The 11497-nt window shown below is 38.2% G+C and overlaps 1 protein-coding gene across 2 annotated transcripts in view; it reads right to left on the minus strand.

Annotated features, from left to right (window-relative positions):
• RET (ret proto-oncogene) overlaps positions 1-11497 on the minus strand; it is a 242477-nt gene that overhangs the window by 230111 nt on the left and 869 nt on the right. The window lies entirely within an intron of this gene.

The following is an 11497-nucleotide window of genomic DNA, read 5'->3' on the forward strand; positions in this document are numbered from 1 at the left end:
TACACTGAGTGGCACCCAATTTAAAGAGCTAATTAACATATTATAGTGCTTACTTCCTTGCAGGGGGGGAGGGGGAGGGGGAGGGAGGGAAAATCAGCCAGGCCAGGACAAACCTGAGCCTGTGCTTATCTCATTACCTCCTCACATCTCATGGCACCACAGAGAGCCATGCCATCTGGGTTAAGAATCTTGTTGGTCTCTTTGGTGAGGTATTGAGTACGTGCAACGCAAGCTTGGAGTACTCAGTACATTATAAGAAGTGGTATCAAAAAGGCAAGAAAATGATGAACCGTTCCAAAAGCTCAAAACTCCAGTAACTTGATGCTACATTAAAGGTAATTGGCTCCATTAAAGGTTTGCTCCATGAGCATCTACACATTAAAGCTCATTAACTTGGGCTAAGTGACCTCCAAGTATCTCAAAGTTACAGCACTTCAGGTACGGATTAACTCTGGCTTTTGTTAGGGTAACGTCAGTCTGCTCCACCGAGATAAAAAGAACAACCTGCAGTCCTCCAGCACCTCAGGTTGCACCTCTCTTAGTAACCCCCACACCTTGAACCCAGCTATTGATTAATCAAGTATATGTATTTGGATACGGACAACACACGCAAGTCTATAGGAATATTTATGATCTTTTTGAAATCTACAATCTTTCAAATAAAAAAAGTCACATCTGGTAGATGCCCCAACCTCTCCAGCAGTGCACGGATACTTGGTCCTGATTATAGGATTATTGTAACTAAAAATTTGTAGTCTTCACACCTACAAATGCAAAGTAAACCAGTAGTCTTATCTAGGGTAGTCTAGCTGTTGGAACTAAAGTTTTAAGAAAAACAACTATTGCAAAAATTGTCAAAAAAAAGGACAGGAGGTACTGAGAATCATAGTAACCATTCAAAATTAGAACCGGAGATGAAACATTCAGGAGTCCTGACTTCTATAATAATAGTTATTTAATTCTTAATCAACCAGATGTGTAAAACTGGCTTCAAAATTAAACTTTTATTGTGCACTAAAACACACGAAAAACAACTGATATGTAAAGCCTGTTTCTCCCCATATCACCATCTAGTTTGGAATGAACAACAATCTTAGAACAAAACCGATTTCTTGTGGGGATTTCACAATTCCTTTATCGTGATCCAATTAAGATTCTCTCTTTTGTGGTCAAGCTGGCAGTACCTATATTTTACATAATATTTTCAGATTGTGTTATTAAAAAGTAGTCTGATAACAGTTCTAAAGACTAGCAATTTAGGATCTGTCCCTAAATGCAAAAGTTAGCAAAAAAATAAAAATTGTTTACAGTGCTTTCTGGTTCAGAATGCACCACTAATACTGGACTAAAATGGGCAATGAAATTTTATATTAAAACTGTATTGCTGTTTTCACATTTCTTAAAAAAACTTTATGTTCTACCATTGCTGCTTCCTTGAATCCAGACTGGGTGATAAGAAGGGATGGAAATCATCAAGCCTGGGTATTACATTAGAGGCCTCAGGCCCTATTAGTTAGAGACAGCCCCTGCCCAGAATAGCTTGAAATCAATGACAGGCAATCACATGCTCTCAGTATTTGTTTTCAAAGTTCTTTCCAGAGGTATTCTGGGACTACTGTTATACAGACTGTAGTGCACACTGGGTAAATCGCATACACTTCAGAAGCAGCTAAAATGATCCAAAAAGTTAAAGGAATACAGTTTGACCCATAAATCAAGTTAAAGTGTCTCTAGTTCAAAGAACCTTAAACAGAAACCATAATTAAAGTCTAAAGCCCTATTGATAACACTGCTGAATCTATGTAGCCAATCATAGAATTATAGAAAATTAGAATGCGAAGGGACCTCAGGAGGTCCTCTAGTCCAACCCCCTGCTCAAAGCAAGACCATCTCCAACAATATCGCCCCACCCAAAGCTTTGTCTAGCCACATCTTCATAACCTCCAAGGATAGAGATTCCACAACCTCTCTGGGTAACCTGTTCCAGTGCTTTACTACCCTCCTAGTGAGAGGGATTTTCCTAATATCTAACCTAAACTTCCTTTGCTGCAACTTGAGACCATTGTTCCTTGTTCTGTCATCTGCCATCACTACAAAAAACTTAGTTTCATCTTCTTTGGAACCACTTTTCAGGTAGTTAACGGCTGCTATTAAATCTCCTCTCAGTCATCTCTTCTCCAGACTAAATAAGCTCAGTTCCTTCAGCCTCTCTTCAGAAGCCATGCTCTCCAGCACCCTAAACATTTTCATTGCCTTCCACTGAACTCCCTCCAATTTGTACACAGTTTCTCTGGTGGGGGGGCCAAAACTGAACACAGTACTCTAGATGTGGCCACACCAGTGCTGAATAGATGGGAAGAATTACTTCCCTCAATCTGCTGGCAATGCTCCTTAATGACTCCTTAAGGATTTCTTGAGGACTTGCCCCATGATTTTTCCAGGGACTGAGGTGAGGCTGACTGGTCTGTAGTTCTTCCTCCTTCTTCCCTTACTTAAAGATGGACACTATATTTGCCCTTCTCCAATCATCCAGGACCTCCCCCTATCAACACAAATTTTCAAAGATAATGGCCAGCAGTTCTGCAATCACAGCAGCGAACTCCTTCAGCACCCTCAGATGCATTGCATCTGACCCCATGGCCTTGTACATGCTTAGCTTTTCTAAATAGTCTATAACCTATTCTTTCACCACTGAGGGCTGCTCACCTTCTCCCCAAACTGTGCTGCCAGGTGCAGTAGTCTGGGAGCTGACCTTGCCTATGAAAACCAAGGTAAGAAAGGCATTGAGTTACGTCAGCCTTTTCCTTATCTGACACTAGGTTGCCTCCCCCATTCAGTTAGGGACCCACACTTTCCCTGACCCTCCTCTTGTTGCTCACATACTTGTAGAAACCCTTCTTGTTACCCCTTACATGCCTTACTAGCTGAAACTTCAATTGCCCTTTAGCCTTCCTGACTTCATCCCTGCATGCCCATGCAGTATTTTTATACTCCTCCTTAATCATCTGTCCAAGCTTCCACTTCTCGTAAGCTTTCTTTTTGTGTTGTAGCTCACCAAAGAGTTCCCTGCTAAGCCAACCTGGTCTTCTGCCACATTTGCTAGTCTTCCTGCACATGGGGATGGTTGTTCCTGTACCCTCAATAAACTTTCTTTAAACTACAGCCAGCTCTCCTGGACTCCTCTCCACCTCAGACTAGCCTCCCAGGGGATCCTGCTCATCAGTTCCCTGAGCGAGTCAAAGTCCGTTTTTCTGAAGTCTAGGGTCTTTACTCTGCTGCTCTCCTTCCTTCCTTTCCTCAGGATCCTGAGCTCGATCCTCTTGAGGTCACTGCTGTCCAAGCTGCCATCCACTACTTTCACCACCAATTCTTGCCTGTTTATGAACAGCACGTGAAGAAGATCATGGCCCCTAGTTGGCTTCTCCAACACTTGCACCAGAAAGTTGTCCCCAATTCTGTCCAAAGACTTCCAAGATTGCCTGTGCACTGCTGTATTGCTCTCCCAGAAGATACTAGCATGACTGAAGTTCCCCATGAAAACCAGGGCATGTGATCAGGAAACTTCCTCTAGCTATTTGAAAAAGTCTCATCCACTTAGTCTGGTGGTCTTTAGCAGAAGCTCACAATGACATCACCCTTGGTGCTCTCCCCTCTGACCCTAACCCAGAGACCCTTAGCAGGCCTATCTCCAGTTTCAAACTGGGGCTCTGAGCAGTCATACAGCTCTTTTACATAAAGAGCAACTCCTCCTCCTCTTCTTCCCTGCCTGTCCTTCCTGACCAGTTTGTACCCATCCATGACAGTGTGTCAATGGGCAGAGACACCTCATCCATGGCAACTAAGATAGTTTTCCTGGGCAATTTTCATAGCAATGTTATCTGAAAGCAAACTGGTATCAGGGAACCTATGGCCAATTTTTTCACAGTGTGGACTTGGAGTCCAGGTGTACTCATCAATACCTCCCAGTTCAAGGCCTGAGCTGTTCCTATTTAAAGCAGCTAAGACCACTGTTAAATATCTTGCTGAACTGACACAAACTCAAGCAAAGTTAAGGCATTCTTCTGAAATGTGGCGCAATGACAGCTCTCACAGATCTGAAGAGACTGCAATTAAAGTGACTTAGAAATCTTAAGTCCCTAAAATATGAGGCACAATAGCAATGTTATACTAACTGAGTTAAAAGTTTCTTCTAAAAGGATTCTCCTTCTGTTCAGGAATAATACTGTAGTCTCATGTGAGAGAATCAAAAGAAGCAGGAGGACTCTTTCCCTCTCAGAACCCATCTATATTTTCAATATCCACCTTTAAACTGAAAGTGTTTCCTTTGGAAACTAAACTTGTCTCGTGCTACAGTGTCATCAATCTGAACATGGTTTGTAGAATTTTGTACAGCAGAAAAAACCTTTCTTTGTGAAGTGTTTTTCCACCCAGTATTTAGATTTCAGAAACCGTGTCCTCCTGTCTTAAAATCCTGTAAACCGCATAACAATGGAAATGTAATTTAGAAGGAGTTTCAACTAATTTGCCAGTGTCTGTTTTTATTCTTTATAAAGGAAACCTTGATTACAGCCCCGAAGCACATAGACATTTCTAATCCTCCTCTTTTTTTAAATGACTGTCAGAATATATATATTAATCATTCTATACTGGATACTCTCATCCAAACATACATAATTCATTTCAAATGGATCCTGTTGTTTAAGGGCAAAGATGGATACTAGAGACTAGATTTCAGTAAACTGGAGCTTCTTGTTCGAGACTGAGTTTGTAGAGTACAGTAGTTCATTTTATACTACTCTAGTGATATGAAAACAACCTCTGCTTTCTGTATAAATCCAAAGTCCATCGTGTTGAAATCAATAGCTTCTTCCCAGATTTATGGGGGAACAAGAGCAAGATCTGACCTGACAGTGGACACAGAGGTTGATCTACCATAATGAAGGCATTCCATGGTCTGTTTTTAAATTATCTTTGGAAAATCTTCTATCATAGTCCTTTATTCAAAAGGGGGAAAAGCCTTATATTAAACTTAAAGCTGCAAATCTTTTCAACTACACATTCTGAGAAGTGTTAATTCCTTTATTCTTACTTCCTCTTGTATTGAAGTACTATGGAAATACTAATGTATTGGTATATTTTGATAGGGTTTTGGTAGCCAACCAATAATAGCTGAGAAAGAGAACCATCTACGCAGACAAATAATAATAATAATAATATGTAAGCAGAAATCCAACTGCTCCACAAATATTTGCATACAGTCCCTTACAGGGAAGAGCTATCAGGAAGAGTAACATTTCTACAATTTACTGCAGGGGTAAAGTCATCCCCATACACTGGCATACCAATGATGGATCATGAGGATGTGCTTTGTACCATTGCTGTTGTGTGGTTTCTAAGACAGACTCAACTCTTGGTACACATACACAGGTAGGTAACCCTAAAAGCCACCATAAATCATAACTCTACTTATAGTTTGTGTACACCATTAAAAACCACCATAGCTAGACTCCGTTCCATGGTGAAGGCTATTGTGGTCTGAAGGTCTACCCTAGTACAGTGAGGATTGTGGTATAATGATAGTGCAGCAGAATATATAGGGTGAATTCTTCCTTAATATACCAGTAGAAGTTTTAGTATTTTACCTACCATATATAAGGCTTGATCCTGTTTCTGTTAAAAGTAAATAGAAAAAATCCCCACTGAGTTGCATGACAGCAAGGTGGGAGGGTATCCATAATTAGACTGGCTAGGTTTCTTGACTAACCCTTGTAAAAAACCCAGCAACTTCATTTTCATTTAATTCACTTATTCCCTAGGAGTGGGCTTTGTCCTTTTTAAAGTTATGTGTAATGGTATCAAAAGCAAATAAACAAACAGCCCCACCTATCCCCCTCCCATGAGCAAAATAAGAAACGTATATCAGTTAAATGCAATGTTTAATTAGTTTTCCAAATGCATATGCTTAAAAAGTCATTAGATAACCATTAGAATTAATGCGCCCATTTTCTTTATGCAATCAGCTGATTTAGTTAGCCAGAATCCGAAAATAATTCAGTTGAGAACCAGCATTTTTAGCACAATTAACTCAGTAAACTTTTTAATTTCCTTTCTGTCTATGACAACTGTTATTTTCCCTTAAAGCTTCTAATTCAGCTGACTATTTTTGTTACATTGCAGATGCACCATTCAGCGCCTCTTGTGAATTAAAAGACTTTTGGCATGCTTATGACAAGATATACCATAATGAAAGCATTCAAAGGACTGTTTTTAAATTATCTTTGGAAAATCTTCTATCATAGTCCTTTATTCAAAAGGGGAAAAGATTATAAACATGAAGAGTCTTTTGGATCACTCTGCATTTCTCAGGACAAAGTGAACCCAGAAACACTAGAAAATGACTTACTAATTTCACAAAAACCAAGTATTCTGCCTTGTTTAAAAGCTAGGCAAATAAAGACCTCTCCAAATACTGCAAGACCCCAATGAGCTCAAGGTCCTATTATTCCATAATCAGCAAGTCACTGAGTTTACACTAAATCCATAACGCAGATAAAGGGATGATTATTATTCTTCCTACTTTAAAGAACAAGCAAGTAAGAGGCACAGCTGGGTTATGGATCTCAGATCTCTTCCATCTCAGTCCAGCATAAGAACCACAAGACAGCCTTTTCTCTATTTTAATTGCTCAATTTATTCCTGCAATGCTTTCGATGTTTGCTTTCAAGAGCAGTTTTAAAACGAAGTCAACTGGGGGAAAAAAACAGAACATAACAATTACATAATTTGTTTTGAATAATTTGGTAAATTTCTAATGTCAACATCCCGCCTCACCAAGTGAAAACCAAGAGCTTAGATTCAGAGATTTCCCCACTGTTTATTATGCCTCATTCGTAATATCCAGCCACCCCTGGGTTGACTCTAGATTTTGTATATGCTAACAAAATTATGTTATGCAGCTTAATTAGCACAAATGCTTGCAAAAATTAAAATTTTAAAATATAAGCAGTTTAACTCTATTACTCAAAACCAGAATAAAAGGACTCGGGCCAATTACCAGATAGCTTTGCTGTTGGATCTATCGCTGAAGAACCGAAGGTCAGGGTTTGATTACAGAAAAGCTGTTATTCATACAGTGTGTGCAGACAGACTCTAAGTGAACTTTACACAAAGTCTACGCAAGGAACACAGAGCTCCTACATTATTGAATTTTCCGAGCCCATGATATACTTTTATTTACTGCTTCAGAACTAGGTGAAGCAGAACAAATAAGGAGAAGTAGAGGAAGGTGAATTCCTACTTACAGATTGTTTTCACAGTATAACATATAAGATGATACATTCACACGTAGCATGTACAATAAAGTTCAAACAACATTAATAAGGTTGTGAAATGAAACACTCAATAAATTTATTACCCCACAGCTGTTCAATAGCCTACAAGTCAATCATCTCGCTTTTTCTCAAAACCGCCAGGTCACAATTGTCACTTGGCTCTCTGTTAATCTCAACAGAAGTACCAACAATTTGAACTATAGAGAATGAATTAATCTTACTCCTATAGGAAAATCCTCCAGAAAAGAAAAAAAGTGAGCTGAGACCAAAATTACAATAACCAGAAGTGGACCTATACGTTAAGTAAGAGAGATCCTCAGGCCAAAGCCTTTACTGAACAGCACTTTAAAAAGAGAGAAAATATTATTTTGCACTATAATATTGCACTAACAGAAATCGGATAAGGACATGCCATTGTCAGCCATTCATTGTGTGCTAATCTAGTATGCAGATATAAGATCAATGCTGTCATATAAACTGGTTGCTCATGTTAATATTATAAGCACTTTTGCCTGGTGATCAAAATCTACTGAATGCTGTGTTTGACATAAAAATTCTGGCTTATTAATAATTTTCATATTAATTTCCTTCATGGAATTTTTGTGAACCTTACGAAATACTGCATATTCATAAAAATCAGTGGAAGGACTACCAACCAGGTTCCAAACAGACCAACTGACAGTACTTGTCAGACAGACCTGAAGACAGTATTCCCAGTCATGAGCAAAGGAAAGAGATAATTGTAAGACTGGGTAAACACCAAGACCTCAACTTGCTTCTCCCTTAAACTAATGAGTTTTGCTTTTGACTTATACACCCTGTGATCTGCATCACAGGGCAATGAGCTCTGGGAAACACCCCACAAATGACAGAGAAGTTCTATAATGGCAGAAGGGTCTGCAAAAAAACCAATATAGGCCTAGTGGAGGACAGTCACGTGGCTTCGGAAAACTGTGTCACAGGGTGGTGGTGCGCAGAGAGTAGGGAAAGCAATGAGGTAAGCAGGAAACAAGCTGTCCCAAGCTGTATTATTTCTGTCTAATAGGACAAAGACATTTTGAACTTTCCTTTTATTTTCATCTTCCTTTCAGAACAATTAAGATACCTTGAAATCACTCTCTCTTTCTGTCCAAGTTCCATTTCCTCCTGTACCTTGGTCAGGGTTAAAATCTAAACAAATTAGAATGGGAATCACATATCGCCCAAATCTCTCACTGCCAAGAAGATAGCAAGAGACAGACATCCAGTCATATTTATGGCTGTTTTTACTCTGGTCCTTGACCCATTTGATGACCTGCTCCATAGCTTGATCTCATTAACACTTCTTTCTCATTAACATGAAGATATTAATGTACACTGAATACTCCCAGAGGGAATTATGTAGAAATTCTTCTACTAGGAAAATCCATTTTTTCCATCCTGAAATACAAATAGCACAAACCAAACCACCTAATCTTATCTGGGGGAAATAAATACCACTTTTTAGCTATGGGTTTGGGGAAGTCCCTCCTTACTCTGTAAATATATGCAGAACAGAACTTATCATAAATTGCAACCCATCAAAATAAAGCACAGACAATGAATCTACCAATATAAATCTACATTCTAGTACAGACCTTAGCTGAATATCAAAACTATTTAAGAAAACATAGATTTTATCAGAGTCAACTATAAAATAATGTAGTGGTTTGAATGGCTTGTATACAACCACACTTTAGTTACATTTCCATATGCAATATTTCCATGTTGCAGTAATTCTTCCTTCTACTGTTATGAGATATGTTTACAGTGCAATGCTTGCAAAATTTATTCTGTCTGTTGATAATAGGTATAATGGAAGTCCACTTAGAAAGGACTTCCTTCTAGTAATAAAAAAAATACATTCAAGGCTAAACGTAACCTGGATTGTTTTAACTCCTTCTATGCACAGGTTGTGTCCTTACTTCAATAAAGTCCCATTTTTCCTACACAGTCACTTAAAAGGGACTTCACAGAAACTAGTCACAATGCCCCAGGCAAAATGACTGTATCCTGGAGTCCATGTACAAACTTCTTTAAGCATTACAGCAGCTCTGGATTTATAAATATTTTTTGAAAGATACATGCAACACACCAGAACAAAAATGTGCATTTTTTTCATCTGACACTGATTCATGGAGAAACATCATTCCTGTTTTACTTGTTTCTAGGCTGTTAAAATGTCAGTATTAATGTAGGCATGAGATTCACACATTGCCTATTATTTACTATGATGCAATAAGCACAAGTTGTCCTGCTTCTCTGTTTCAGAACCACTTCAAAGAGCTGACATGCCACGTTCTTCCACACTTAGCAATGCTAGAGAATCATTTCTAATCCCCCTGCTTATGGTATACTCACCAGACTGGTAATTCCAAGTCACTTGGTAAAATACATGCTTACCCAAGTTAGAGAAATATTGGCGTTAACAATTCAGCTGTGTACACGTTTTCAGAAAGGCTACAAATTTCAGCTTTCAAGCACCCACAACCATGGATAAAAATCAAAGATGAAATAACAGGATCCGGCCATAAGCATATTTCTTCACACTATCCTTCAGTGGGGGATTATGTACAACTGAAGTTATAGCATAGATGATAGGAGCTTGAATTGTTTCATATGCTATAGTACAAATATATTTACTGTGGAAGGCTCCTTGAGCTTTCTTTTCAGACAGAAAAAATTATAACTGAATCTCCTCCATGGCACAGGTCAAATATATACAGCACCACAACAGGGAAATTTCAGCTTCTAAATTGATTGAGGCTCCATGTGTATGGGGAATTTGTTAAAACACCCAAGACATAACACTCCTGCTTACCCCTGTTATCAACTCAGTTCATATTGACATAAATAGGAGTTGGTGCCACACTTCTAAACAAGGTGAAATACTGCTGCTCTCCAGCAACAGACACCAATATGACACTGCTAATATGCTAGACTTCTTGAATTAACAATGAATATGATTACCCCAAGTTGCATTAGCAATTTTTCTGAACGACTATCTTCAGCTTACGTCATTCAGCCAAACCTTTCAGTGATACTTATGAAGGAACAAACATTCAACACCGCCAGTCAGAACTAAGGGTGTAAACAAAATTAATATTTCTATTAAGAAAAAGCTTATCCAGTAGGTGCTATCAAGCTATCCATTTAATTAGAACCTAATGTAAAGACTCCTATAACTTACTTCCATGTTTTACATTTATCATTTATGAATTTGCTTCAAAACAAATGTAGAAGACATGCAACTGATCAGTTGGTTGATACTGAAAAAAAAGTAGTTTTAAAATACATGTTTAGGGAAAAAACGAGTAGGAAAAACATGAACACAAGAGCAGAATAACACAAAGGTATAAAACTACAAGTCAAATTGAACAGTAAATCAGAGATAGAGGGAAATAGAACAAAGAGAAAGGTATATAAGGAAGGAGGGGAAGGGAATCTCAGGAGTATCTTCAGCTGTATCTGCTACCCATCTATCATCATATTCCAATGCGCCACCACATTAATGACAAGTTTATTCAGTGGGGCTAATTGGAGACCATTTTCAAGTGAATATCTGAAATGCATAACCTATACCCCATTAATGTTCATCAAGGCAAAGAAGATGCATAAATTGGACTATTATGAACTTTGCCAAAAATGTCAAAAAAAATTATTAACCCAAAATAAAATGGCAAAATACAAAATAGAAATCACAGACTGTACGCATACAACACCACTATGGCTTAATCTTCTTTACAATAAAATGACTGTATGATACACGCTCTTCCAGTTAACTTTTTAAATGAGTGTTTGGACATAAGAAATATATTTTATCTACATTTTCTCAGAGATTTTTAAGATACCTGTGAAACCACAAGAAAATCTGAATATAGTTGGTAGGTAGTCACCTAAAAGATTCTTCAAATTAAGAGAAAAAATAAAGCAAGAATATGAAGACTTTGAAGTCTGTTTTGATTTCTGATCACTTAACCTACTATGAAACTATTAATCATAACTATTAAAAAGAGCCTAGAAGTAAAGGATGGGTAGGAATGAACATTATATACGAATGATAAAAATCAAAGCCACCAAGATCAAGTACCTCCCTCTATTTAAAACAAAAATCAGCTTGTGAACTGTAATTTGGGGGGGGGGGGGGG

The sequence above is a fragment of the Gavialis gangeticus genome, unplaced genomic scaffold (assembly GCF_001723915.1).
Source record: "Gavialis gangeticus isolate Ggan-Ray unplaced genomic scaffold, GavGan_comp1, whole genome shotgun sequence".
NCBI lineage: Eukaryota > Metazoa > Chordata > Crocodylia > Gavialidae > Gavialis > Gavialis gangeticus.